Genomic DNA, 14,633 nt, shown 5'->3' with positions numbered 1-14,633 from the left:
AGAGATGAGGCCTCAAAACATCTTTGTGAAGCTTGGAGCATCTTACAGCTAGTGTCCTGAATGGAAGATGGTGTGTATGAAGAAATCTTTCTTCCTGTGGACAGGCTAGCCTGAGAAACAGAGTGAAGAGTGTTGACCCTCCCCCCCATAAGATGTCCCTTTCTCTAAACTTTGTAAATCAATCAATGATGGTGCAGGGAGCCACATTTTCCGGTGTTGAAATTGAATGTGGAGGGATGGTGGCCTTGCTTCCCCATTGAAGGTGAAGAGAAAGAGGGGAATGGAGATAAATTGACTTTTAAATGACTGAGTAGAACAAAGAGTTCCTGCAGGAGGCTAATGCAGAACCAGTGGAAAGGAGCCTGATCCCTACACTCATGCCTCCTGACCTAGGGAATCTAACAAAACATGGGTCCAGCAATTTCACACTGGACAGAGAAGAAGCCTAGTATCCTATATTGTAAAGATGCTTTAAATAAGTAAAGATATCCCTGGTCCTATGTCCTCAAAGCACGGTTTGACTATTGGACATCTTCGAAGACATACTTCTATCCTTGGAAACAGAAATCCCTAATCTTGGCATCCTCGCCTTTCCAATCCACACAGTTTCCTAAAACTGTGAGAATCAAAATTAATTTTAAATGAATCTGACTAGCACAAAATAGGACTTTTGGAAGTGAGCAAATATGGCACCCAAACTGGACCAATAAAGCCCTGGAGCTCATGTAAGAAGCAGGTGCCTGTTGAAAGGGCCATGCAGATGCAGGTTCAAATCCTGGCTCCTTCACTGTGTAGCTGAGGGATGACAAGCAATTCTCTTCCAGCCCCTTAGTTCCTGCTTTCTTGCTACTGGCTCCAAATGGGGGATGGTGGGATTATGTTTACGGTGCTGAAAATCTCTAGCAGCTACTAACAGAGTTCTTTAAAATGTATCATACAAATTTCCTTGTATAAGAATGCTGACTGTTGGGGTTAGGGATTTAGCTCAGTGGTAGAGCGCTTGCCTAGGAAGCGCAAGGCCCTGGGTTCAGTCCCCAGCTCCGGGGGAAAAAAAAGAACCAAAAAAAAAAAAGAATGCTGACTGTTCAGAGGCTTCTCTCAGCATCTGGGCCCACTCTGAATTAATGAGGCCACCTCCAAGATAAAGGGTTTAGCTATACTGTGTCCTGGCTCTCTGACTTTTCCAAGGAAGAGAAAGTATATCACTCATTGCCATGATCCAGTGACAGTCCTTGGAAAAGACAGAGCATCGAGGGTTTGGAAGGAAGAAGACAAGCCATCCATCACTGCATGTTCTATTCCAATATCATGACACAGCTCCCACTTCCATCTAAGCTTTTTCAAATAGCTTCCTTCCACTGCTCATCTCTACAGTTGAAACTCAAACATTAGGGTTAAATGGCCACAGTTGCATGAAGGCTGCTGCCCTGACTCATTAGGCTTCCTATCACTGAGTTCCAGTGATGATAGAAATGTAAGTGGTCCTATTGGTGAGTGTTAATACAGGTCACCTGTCTATGTCACCCTATGTCAAGTGTGTCTCTCAGGCTCTGAGCTGGAATACAAATATCCCCCAGTAGGAGACAAGGGCTTCACATTATTATAAATTAATCTTATAAACATCTGATTTCTAGGAGGCTACCAGGAAATGACTCCCAGATTTCATGTGTATGTGCCTCTTAGTGTGACTGATTATCTGAGGCACGATGCTGTTCTATGACAAGGGACAAGCCACAACCATGAGAGAAAAGGGCATGGTCTTCCCCAAAGAGTGAGATCATCACATCATCAGTAGTCACAAGAAAAGGCAGTCATCAGACTAGGAAAGGAGAAATGGTCCTGAAAGGCAGCAGAGGATCCAGTCCTCTTTATCCACATTCGGTTAGCCTGCCTGTCAGCATGAGCATTCCTGAGGCGAAGGTAAAGACAGAGTTTTCAGTCAGAGGTGAAAAAAGATTCACTCAGTGGTCTTCCTGGGATCCGACTAATGATACGTCTACCTGGAGAGGTTGTTCTGCTTTAAGTTAAAGCATCCTGCTGAAAGGACTCTTAATTTTCTGCCATGATCTCAGACCAAAGTCTGACTCTAATACCCTATCCAGCCTCAAACATAGAAATGTTCAGTGAGCATACCCCTAGCTAAGGCTACCAGGACTCAGAAGCAGGAGCTCTCCTGCAAAGCAAAATGATTCCAGCATGGGGTTATACTCTTCCTCCTCATAAAGAGTCGTCTCTTCTTCCTCACAAAGAGACTCTGTAGCCACCCTCGGCAGCAGATATTCTATCCGCTCAGAGTTGAGGGGTTATCTCACTGAGGCTTTAAATAGTCCAGAGATGGGTAAGCTACCACAGCCTCTCTTGGGAACCGCTGGATGCTCAGTGGGATGGAGAAGACTCCAAACATGCTTTTTATCCCCCTTCTCTTAATAGCAACATTGGGATGGATGCTTTTAGGGTTGATGTCCACTTTCTCCCAACTTTCTTTCAGAAAGAATTTTTTTTTTGGTTCTTTTTTTCGGAGCTGGGGACCGATTTCAGAAAGAATTTTATCTTCTAACTCCCATGCCAGTTGTTTAATGCCAGTGTCACTAAGTGGGAGGGGGGAGGATAAAGGTTTAATATAGGTTTAATAAAGGTTTAATAAAGGTTTAGTAAGATGCTCTCAGCTCAACACCTAATCATTTCTTTCTTTCGCCCTGGAAAAATCAGTCTTTGCTCTCCACTTCAGCATCTTCTGAACTTTTAAGGGGTCCTCAAATTTCATTGTTTCCTTCCCCAATTCAAATAATTTCCTTCAGTGTCCTTTTCTTCAAATAATGCAGTCATTCTTCAATGTATGTGCATATTCGCAAATGGACTCCAAGCAATGATGTTTTCCTGAAGCTCAGAGATTTCACTGCTGTGCCCGCCTCTCCGGAGTGAGATAAAGAGGCAAACAGAATGGAATAGGGGGAGATAATTTTTGATTAATTTAGACACTTTCAATTAAATTATTTCCAAGGTATTTGGGTATGTTTGTTTGGCTTTTTTGTTTGGGGTTTTGGGTTTTTTTTGGGGGGGAGGAGGGTGTTTTGGGGTTTTTGTTTTGTTTTGTTTGGTTTGGTTTAGTTTTGTGATTTTGTTTTTGGTTACTTAGCTAATTAATTTGCTAACAGTCCACTTTCAAATACTAAAATGCTCAGAGATGTGCCTGAATGAGCAATAGACTCTAAACAAGTCATGAAAATCAGTAATTGCTGTGTGTTGGCTCTTTTACAAATGTACATTTATTGAATCCATCGTTCATTGGTCTTTCATAATAGCTGTTTTACTAAAAATACTCACTGGCCTGCTTATACCTCTCCTGCTTTCTGAAGGTCATGTTCTATGGTATCTGGACCAGTAGAATTTCAGTAAACCTAACACATAGAAACATACACGCACACACTCAATGCACGCACATATGCATGGATAAAGATAGAGAGAGAGACAGACACAGACACAGAGAGGGACAGAGACAGAACAGATTGTCACTACAATGGACAGAATCTATCCTGACTTCCCATGTATCTCTCAGAATGTGAGCATTTCAATCCATGGGAAAGCGCTAACACCTGAAAGCATAAATCTTTGATGTAACTTGACCTAGAAACACACCCACTACTCCAGCTGCTCCAAGGTTGTACAGTCCCTTTAATGCCAGGGGATATTTATACTATTTACCACATACCATTCTATGAATGATTTAGTGGGTTTTATGATGATTTTTACTACTCTCAATTTCATCTTCTTTGTTAATTTTCAAACTTAAGCTCTGTCAGCGGACACTTTCAAGTCCCTCTTAATTCATGGAGAATTCATCTCAGTGGGAAAAAATGTCTCCATTAAGAATGATAAACAGGAAATGTTTGCTTCTTCCTAGCATCGTGCTAGAGTTGACATTTTTGACTGATACTAATAATTCCCTTGATCAAAATAGCAATGTTTCTTATGCTAATGGAGTTAACATTTTACTTTTATATTTTAGATGTTAAACACCTTTTCTCTGGTTGTTTAAAAATGCTTCTCAGAGTTTGCTCAAATAATTACCCAACTTAGGACTCAATGATGGGGTAGGAAGGCAACAGTGTTTTCTATGGTTGTTGTTGCTGCTGCTACTGTTGATGTTAATGTGAATGGCTCAGCAGTGAAGTTGCTAAGTTTATAAAGATGTATTGTGTTCAAAACACATAAAATCTCCAATTACTTTGAGAGTTATAGATGAATGATTTACTTCGTGAATTTCTTGTAGCATTGTAGTTAGTGATTGTTGACAGCCTTCTTTGTTACCTGCCTGATGTCACATTTCACTTACTGTTGCCTTCCAGAAAGCTGTGGCCTCTATACCACACCTCAAGCCTCCTTCCTGTGACTGCCATTGACAAGGTGAAACTCCAGCTGAAGTTGAAATAACCGTGTGCCCATTGTTATAACCAGGTGAACTGATATGTGTAATCCCAACTCTAGGTAGGCTAAGACAGGACTGAGAGTTAGAGACCAGCCTAGGTTATAGAATGAGTCTCTATCTCACAAACTCAAGGAAGAAGAAGAGAAATAATTTGGGAACAGACCTAAGAAGACTGTGTGTGTGTGTGTGTGTGTGTGTGTGTGTGTGTGTTTTAAAAATGAAATTGCACCACCTGTAACAGAATGGATCCACGAACATTGTGTTGGGTGACAGAAGACGAATGATCTACAGTGTTGCTGAGAAATAAAATATGGAAAATGTCGATCTTACACAGAGAGGACAGTGGTTAACAGAAAGGGTAGAGAAGGGAGGGGGTGAATAGAAGCTGTCAAATGGGCACAAGGTTACAGTTAGATAACTAAAACTGACAGTACACTTCACAGTGGAGCACTGTAGTCAATAATAATATACAATGTGTTTCCAAGTAGATAGAAAAGATTTTCGATATTTCATTATAAAGAAATTACGGATGTTTGAGATATTGGTACAGAAAAATGGCAGTATTTAATGTATGAAAAACTCAGCATTCCTTCAGAAAACGCACAATTAAAAGACCTTGAGGTTATGCTGTGTTTTCAGGTACCCACACAATCACAAGTGAGGATGTCCATGCATACTGTATGTGTCCATTCAAACACTCATAGCCGTTTTTGAAAAGAAGTTAACCAGAACTACTACCGTTTCAGATGTACGGTGCTCCATTTGACTTACTACCTACTGTTCTAAGAATTCATCAGTTTTTTTTCAATTTATTGATGAACCATACAAAGATATGTGAACAGAAATTGCAGCCTTGTTTAGTAATAATAATGTTTGAGGCCTTTCCTAGGGGCCCATCAATAGAAAATGCCTTAAATAAGGTAGCACAAACCTCTACAAACAAAAGTACTATGCAGCTCTTTAGGAGGCTCTCTTATGAGCAAAGAATTTGATGAGTGATCCAGATGGTATGGAAGAACAACAATTACAGAAGCAGAGCTTAACTAGGACAAAGCCTGCCATACCTGTGGGTTTCCAATGACTTCTCAGCATGTTGTTCGCTAAGGCCATGTTGGACCCTACTACTAAGGTTATAGTCTAGCATGTCCAGACAGCTTTCCTGAGCTCGGTGTAAATTGGAGGACTCCTTTTATTTAGTGGGGCTTCCTCCTCTCTACCTGATCTGGGGATCCCAACCCCCAAATCTTCTACCTGAGAAATGTCACACTGTCCTTGGCAAAATTACAGGTTCAGCTTCCTCTCTCAAGATAAGAACCTGCTCCAAGCATCTGAGATTCCTGGAATGCCTCTTTATGCAAATGAGGCATTCCCAATATGTTTAGCTGCAGCCAATGATTTACATTTACCCTAAAAGCCCCTTCTCACTCTCTAAGGTTCATATAAAGTCCTTGTTCATCCTTTTAAAAGTATATGTTTTACTAAATATAGCCTATAAGAGCTATAATTCTCAAATCCTTGGAGAAGGCTTTCTCCTCCAGTACTCACTGCTGACCAGGATCCTGCTGACCCACCCATTCCAGATTTCCATTCATTCTTTCCTGTCCAGTGTATAGTGACCTCTGGCCTACATACCCCAATGGAAGACCTGGTACTCAGAACTACAGGCTGGCTTTCAATGAGTTGTGCCTAAAAACATGGAGGGAACACAAAATTAATTAGAGGAGATCCTAATTAATCTCCAAGCTTATGGCGGGGGCAGAAATTAGCAATAATTCTTTGGAAATATATATTTCCTTTTTGTTTCATGAAATTGTAAAAGGAAATTATTGAAGGGGCAAACTGGTGCCATATTAGTCCACAATACAGAAGTAGCTAAAGTGTGTAATGATCGGGTATCATCCTCAGCGTCGGCATCCTGGGAATCAGCAGAAGTCACAGTTATACTGTCAAAAAAATGTTTGATGTCCTGCTTCCATGTGTTCAACTACTTCTCTGTTAAGGACTTCAGAGAGTGTCATGTATTTTGAGAGCATTTTTGCATGTTCCCCATCTACCAGCAACATCCTTCCTATTCCTGATCTTTGCCTCAAATTTTCCTTGTTGAGTGTCTTGAGCATGATAAATTTCAGAGGACATGTCTTCTGCCATTACTAACAAAAGCCACAAGGAATAAGGCATCAAGGAGCTAAAGCCATGTAGGTGTCCAAGAAGAAATGGTAAAACACTTCATTTCTAGGTTGTATCACCTTGGCACGTATTGGAAATGGTGAGTGAAACATGTGACTAGGGTTAGGTATTTAGGGAGGATTTGGAAAACTTTAGGTGGGCCCTATGTGGCAAGAACAATTTTCTAGAGACAAGTATTTAAGGGTTGTACCCAGATCCTTGTTTCTATCCTGTTGTTGGCATCCTGGCCCACCATGATGTGGCAGCCTCTACCACATGTTCCTGAAACTGTGAACTGAGTTGTTCCATGCCTTCTTGCCATGATGGAGTGAAACTCTCTGAAACAGCGAGTCAACATGAGTCCTTCTTCCCTTCAAATGCTCCTGCAGGGATTCTGTCATAGTGAAATAAGTCACTAATGGAGGGGATACTCAAAGGGTGACAATGTGTTAACCATATGATTCTTTCTCCAATTATGTACTCTAGGGGCAAAATCTCATCCATGGACTCAAAGAATTCAGTGTTCGCTGGCTCACTGTTGCAGTTCCAAAATAAATGGAAGCAACCTGTTTGTCTATCCACAAAAGAATGAGTTAATAAATGCAATACTGCAAATAAACTAACTGCAGATAAACTAACACCATATGTAACATCCTCACTCTAGACCCAGCCCTAGTTAGTTTCAGCTGTCAAGAAGAAATCAGAGGAGTAAACTGATGCCATATTAATCCACAATATAAAATGACACAGGGAATCATAACTGAAAAATTTCCAAGATGAGATTGTCCTGTTAGAAATTGCCTTGATTGATGTGAGAGGTTCTGGCCCACTGTGGGCAGTACTATCCCTAGGCAGGTGAACCTCAATTGTAAAAGAAAGATAGCTGATCACGAGCCAGAGTCAGTAAACTGTATTCCTCCATGATTTCTACTCAAGGTTCCTGTCTTGAATTCCTGTCCTGACTTCCCTCAGTGATGGACTTGTTACCTGGAAGTACAAGCCAAATAAACCCTTTCCTCCCCCAGGTTGCTCTGTGTCAGGGTGTCTTATTACAACCACAGAAAAGTGAATTAAATTAGACCTCAAAAAGAAAATGCTGGACATTGACAGCATGTGATATGATTCCTGCAATATCACTGGAGATGCTAAGATCTAACCCTTTAATACTGATGGCTTCTTAGGCAAGAGGAAGGAAATAACATGAGAACAGACACACGAAGGCAGCAATGCCATCTGGTAGGTTTCATTACTTACACAAACAAGGCAAAATGTCAAAGTATCATGAGGTTGAGTGTGCCCACTGTTTTTTCTTATGACTTTCTGTACACTTCCTACTTTTTATAATAATGTGGCAGATCTGTCCTAAAATAACTTAAATGACTCATGTTTATGTAATCTCCTCCCTTTGAGGACAGACAGAACCTGTGATTTGGTTAGAGAGTGATTATTCTTTTTTTAGTACTGGGGGCTGAACTCAGAGCCTGCCACATGCTGGACAAGAATTCTCCCACCAAGCAATAGTCTTGTGGCCTCTGTTTAATTTTTCTTTTGAAACGGAGTCTCACTAGGTTGTCTGGGCTGGCCTTGAACTCACAGCAATCTAGGCAGGTTGTAGGCTTACCTTACACCATCAGGACTAGCCCTGTGGCTTTGGTTAGTTTACACAGCACAATGGTACATACTTCAGGACACAGTGAGGCATTCCAGCACATGAATACATTGTCTAGTGATAAGCCACGGGTGATTGGCGTATCCAGCTGTGCAGAATTTCATCTTTTATTTGCATTTGGAATCATATCTATTCAATTTTTGAATAGGCAATTAAGTGGTGAAAATCAAGGTTATACCACTGAGCTATAGGACAACAGAGGCGATTTTCCCAAAAACATCCTTATAGCAGTTAACCATCCAATCTCCATCCCTTTCCCTTACGTCCTTCTCAGGCTTAAGTGATCACAGTTAAGAGATCACAGATCTCTTTCGTTCTGCGACTGACGTATTAATCTCCTCATATACGTAGGAGAACAGGTAGCATTTGTATCATTCCATCCTAACAAGTAGACTATGGCAGAGGCAGTGAGCTCTCATGTGTGATTGAGTGCATCACATCGGGAGATATGCACCACCCATGGTTGCTTCATGTCATATAATTCTCTACCTGAGTAGACTAGATTGACATAATTGAGCTGGATTTTAAAAATAAGACATCATGCTGTGAGAATGTCAGGTAGCAGGGAACTATGGGTAGCCCTCTAAGACCTGAACACTACCTCTAACTGATGTTACTAAGAATCATAAACCCATAGGTATATAGGTACCAGAAAAAATATTCTGGAAACAACCTGACAGACTTGAAAACACATTTCCCCCACACAGACTCAAGTTGAGAGAAGTAATTTGCTCATTAAAATGCTTGCTAAGCTACCATGAAGGCCTAGGTTAAGTCCCGGAAACTATATCAAAAAGCTGTATGTGGTGGGTACATTCCTGCAATCCCAGAACCAGGAAGGAAGAAGTGGCAGGTTTCTGAGTTTTGCTGAGCAGCCTGCAGAGCTCACTTGATAAGCTCTAGGCCAGTGAGAGACTCTGTTAAGAAACGACATGGATGGTACCTGAGGAACATTTGAGGCTGACCTCTGGTCTTCTCTCTCTCTCTCTCTCTCTCTCTCTCTCTCTCTCTCTCTCTCTCTCTCTCTCATCCCATCTCTCTGCCAGAAACACACACACACACACACACACACACACACACACACAAAGAGTGGGGAAGGGGAGAAGGGGGGAGGAGAGAGAGAGAGAGAGAGAGAGAGAGAGAGAGAGAGAGAGCAGGAAGACAGACAGATTCCAGGTGAAAACACAGTCCAGCCAATCCCTTGAGCAGGTTTTATTGATCGATATTCCTGAGAATGTTTATTTGAATGAGTAAAGATTTATTTTTGGTTGACAGTTTTGCCAATTTCGGTAACTCTTGGCTGGAATGTTGCTTTGAAGCCTGTCCTGAGACTGAGTATCATGGCAAGGAGTAGGTGGAGGACCACAGCTGCAAACCTTACGGTAACCAAGAAGCAGGGAGAGGGAAAGAGGAGGAAGGACCATGGTTCTAAATCCCTTTAAGAGTACATTCCCAGTCCCAACTTCCTTCCACTGGGCTTTGTTTTTTAAAGTACTACCCCTTCATAAAACCACAACCTGGGGATCAAACCACCAGTGCATGGCCTTTGGAGGGCATTTCAGAATGAAAGTAGAGCGCAGCCTCCAGAGACCAGAGCAGAGGGCAAGGGCATGGCATATCTGCACCTGGGATGGCAGGCAACAGAGATCATTGATTGGTGCTATTTTAAGGCACTAAGTATAACTCATCATTGGACAATTGAGAATGATCACAAATACCATAGCCATGGAAATAAACTGGAGCCAGAGGATTCCCAGAAAACTGCAATGTGATGTCATAATGCCCATGTTTCAAGAACAGGGAAGTAATTTGCAAGGCAGATGCTCCAAAGACCATGGTACAGGGTGACCTAGAGATCCCCTTTGACTTCAGTCGATTCAAAACACTGGGCAGGGCGAAATGACTGCCCATAGTTTACGGAGGCAGCAGAAAATGAGGAATTTGAAACAGCTGACCATGTTTAACTAGAAAAGGACAGAGCTATTTGCTTGAGAGAATGAGGCTGGCCACAGCTGGTTGGGTGTCTCAGTAGTTCTGCATCATATTGTGGTTCATTTCACTGGCTCTAAGCTTTGATGTACATACGACTTATCTACATAAATTTCCAGAAGCACCCACAGCCAGTGTGTAGCCAGGATGTAGAAGGCTATTCTACAGTAAATAGGGAGCAAGTACCAATAAGTAGATGAGCCTCAAAACAAAAAGAAAAACCAGGAACTGGAGAGACGTCCCAGTGGTTAAAAGCACTGGCTGCTCTTTCACAGGACCCAGGTTTAATTCCCAACACCCATGTGACTGATTACAACTACCTGTAACTCCAGTTCCAGGGGATCCAACACCCTCTTGTGGCCTCCATGTACACCAGATTGAGGTATATAAATATGGGCTAGACATTCATACACATGAAATAATAATAATAATAATAATAATAATAATAATAATAATAATAGTAATAATAATTTTTAAACATAATGAAGAATGGAGGCAATGGGCAAAGTATCACTACTGCGTGAATCTATTTATGTAATGTGTTCTGGACATGTAAGTAAAGGTAAGTCTGTAGAGATAGAAAGTAGATAAGCAGTTCCCTGGGATTGGAGGCAGGAATAACAGGTGACTAAAGTTGTTTTCCAGTTTTCTGTGAAACGAACTTTTCAACCCATTTGTCCCCAGACCCCTGGCAGTCTGCTTTTCTGATATACTGTCTCCTCAGATGATACTCAGGTATGACATACCACTGAGGGTGACACACAGCTGACTCTTTTTCATGGGTAATTTATGGTCAACCTTGCCCAGTGAGACTTAGAAATAAAAACTATTCCAGGTCCTTTTTCTCACAAGTTTCTTCCAGTCAACACTGGAGATACATCCAAACCCTCAAAGCAGAAATGCTTTAGAGTGCATGTGTGTAAGTTTACGGGTGTGTGCATGCATGTGCGCTTGCGTGGGGTGTGGGTGTATGTGTGTGTGTGTGTGTGTGTGTGTGTGTGTGTGTGTGTGTGTGTGTTCTAGCATGTGTGGTTCAGGTATGAGTTCCCGCATGTAGGTGAGCATGTGAATGATAAGAATCAACCTCAGGTGTTGTTCCTGAAGAACCATCTATCTTATTTGTTGAGACAGGCTCCCTCATCTCTCATTGTCTTGAGCTCACTAACTAGGTTACGCTATCCCAAGCACTGAACTTAAAAGTGTCTCCCACAGCACCAACTTTTGCACATCGGTTCTGAGGGCGGAATTCAGGTCCTCAAGCTGGCACTGCAAGCACCTTACTGTCTACCTCCCTGTCTCCCTAGATGTAACAGCTTGAAATATTGTTTCATTTCATGCTCCTTAACTGCAGCATCCTGAGTCTATAATGATCAAATTGTGACTTAAGGGCATGTGTTTCTTCTAGGAAAAAGGCACAAGGAGATAAATGTGTCTCATTGAAGGCTGTGTGAGAGAGCTGTGAGCTGAAGGCTTCATACCTTGTTCTAGGCCTGTGGGGATGCTATATAGGTTCCGGGGGCGGGGAAGGGGTGTCGGGTAGATGCTATTCCACTTGATTGTGCTGTGGTTACTGGGTTGATGGGTGATTATGAGAAACTGTCCTCATCACATTGGTCTGCTCTTCAAGAAATATACACAGTTCTCAATACCCAGATCAACACACTCCTTTAGCACAGGCAAAGCCTAAGACTTAGATTGGCCAAATTTTCTATACAGTCCAGAACCTGGACTTTCAAGGCTGTGACTCATTCCTTTTTTTTTTTTTCTAGAGTTGAGGACCGAACCCAGGGCCTTGTGCTTGCTAGGCAAGCGCTCTACCACTGAGCTAAATCCCCAACCCCGACTCATTCCTTTACTGCAGAGGACTGACTACATGTGGTCTCCATTGCAACTACCCAAATCCTCCATTGCAGTACAAACACAGCCAGGGACCATGCATAGATGATGACTGCACTTATGTTCCAATAAAGATTTATTTACTCCAACAATAGTCAGGTTCAGGTTGTGGATGCAGTTTGCTGGCCTCTACTCTAGAAAACTGAAGTATTTATCAAAATATAGTAACTATCCTCAGAAAGTATTTTTCCAAATGATTCCTTGGAGTGTTATTTATTGTCCAGTAAATTGTGTTTGTGGAAAAGAACTTTTGTGTGTCTCAATAAATGAAGGTGGATATAGGGATGGCATGTAGGTTCCAAGTTTTCACATAGGTGATATTCCATTTGGCTGTACAGTGGTTGCTATGTTGAAGAGTCCATGAAAAGGAGAGAAGCCAAAAATGCTGGAGAAGTTGGACATAAAAGGTCCTATGGACGCAGCATGAGGTTCTCCAGGAAACACGACTCCTAGACCACAAGAAAGGGAAGGAGAGGGTGGGCTGGAAACGAGACAGCTTTGGTGGGAGGTTTCTGTGACCATCAGTGAGTATCAGGAGGTCTGAGAATGAAGATTTGAAACTGCCTTTATGGATAATGGACAAGAGAGCTGAGCAAAGGCAACCAAAGTCTGGATCCATCAGAGCCTCATAAAGTCATTTTAACAATGAAAATGCTATGTGTACTATCAGGGAGTGTTGAGGACCTCAGTGCTAGGATATACAACTCAGGGGTCGATTGTTTACCTGACATACACAAAATCCAGGTTTAATCCCCAGTATGGCAGAAAATAGTTCTAAGCAGGAAGGAATAGCAAAATTCCCAAAGCTTCCCAACAAGGACAACAGTCACTAAGGATGGAGACAGGTTTTCTACAGTGCCCAGCCACGGATCACATAACACCAACCTTCCAAGCATAGATATCTCTAGTTCTACCTGCTTTCTGCCCTTCTTACCATGCCCCATGGAACACTGAAGTCAGAGGCTAGCCTGCCTGTAACACTTCTCTTGAATGGGCATCCTCCCACATCACCCACATTTTGTTCTTCTAAAGACAAAGGACTCTAGGGAGAATTTATATCTTGGGCTTGTCTCTTCTGATAGATAGATAGATAGATAGATAGATAGATAGATAGATAGATAGATAGATAGATAGATAGATATCCAACTAGTAGCTATTGATCATTAACTTTTCATTCATGTGTGATCTTAAAATATTTTAAATTTAATTAGCTATCTAGTTAGATAGTTATTGAGGCAGAGTCTTGATAGGTAGCCCAAAGTAACCTGAAATCCATTTTGTAGCCCAGTTGGCCTCAAACTTGTGGAGATCCTCTTGCCTCAGTTTCCCAAATGCTGAAAGTAGGAGCAGTCACCAGCCACCTGTCCTATAGTGAATTGAAGCCAGTCATTCTTGAAAGAAAAAGCAGAAAATAAGACTCTAGTGATTGCACAGATATAGTCAAACAGTAGAGGTGTTGTATATCAGATATCACATGCAGGAGTTAGCAGCACAGAAAGGACTTTTCCAAGGTCCAGCACATCTGAAAGCTGTGCAGGAATCCAACACCAGGTCCCATCACTCCTAACCCTTGGTGTTTCTGTTAAAAAGCAGACTTCACCCACACTGAGGCAATCCCATCCATCTGCATCTTGTAGATCAAACCCAAATCATATCTGTGGCCCTTTCTTCTCTCCCTTCCTAGATGCACCTTGCCTGCACACAGTCACCCCTCAGCAGGGTGGACCTGGAGCCTCATCATCATCTCTAGCATTTCACACATGCCTGAGAAAGCCAGTCAGGAGCCAGTGCTCAGGGAGAGAGGCATGTGTCCACCCCACTCCTAAAGCTTCTTGGAGAATCAGGTCATTCCATCTGCTTTTAGTACCACGAGCAGCAGCGATACACTGAGTGGAGGGAGGGCAACAGGGGGGAGATCCAGACACAGGGCACTTCAAAGGGCCAGGCCTCCTCAGAGCCTCTGGGCAGAGCTGGCCAGCCAGTTTCATAAGTGATACCTAATTACTACCTCATATTGGGCATGAGTGACAGTTGGTGGTTCACCATTGAATCCCTGTGTCCTGGCACCTGGTGAACCTTAGTGAAACTCTGTCATGTGTCCAGTGAAAGTGAGACTTGAGTGGGGACCAGAAAGGGAAGGAAAGAGCAGAAGAGAGGAAGCCAAAACCCTGTAATTTCTACATGAGTAGAGACTGTCTAATTTCACAACTATTTCTTCAACTAATAAGACGGTGCAGGATATATAAAGGACTCAGCAAATACTTTTCAAATGGAAAATAATATAAATATCATAATGTATAATATACAAACATAATAAATTCATAAATAACCATAACATGATTTTTAAATAGGAATGTCAAAATAATCTCCTAGATCACACTTTACTGTGCTGCTACTAAAAAAGCCAGTGAGTGTGGATGGTGTCAACTCTTACAATTGTTACTAACCCACCAGGCCCACCAGTACTGGCTCTTGGCATAGATTATC

The sequence above is a fragment of the Rattus norvegicus genome, chromosome 1 (genome assembly GCF_021556685.1).
Source record: "Rattus norvegicus strain SHRSP/BbbUtx chromosome 1, alternate assembly SHRSP_T2T, whole genome shotgun sequence".
Classification (NCBI taxonomy): Eukaryota; Metazoa; Chordata; class Mammalia; order Rodentia; family Muridae; genus Rattus; species Rattus norvegicus.
This window is presented reverse-complemented; position numbering follows the sequence as displayed.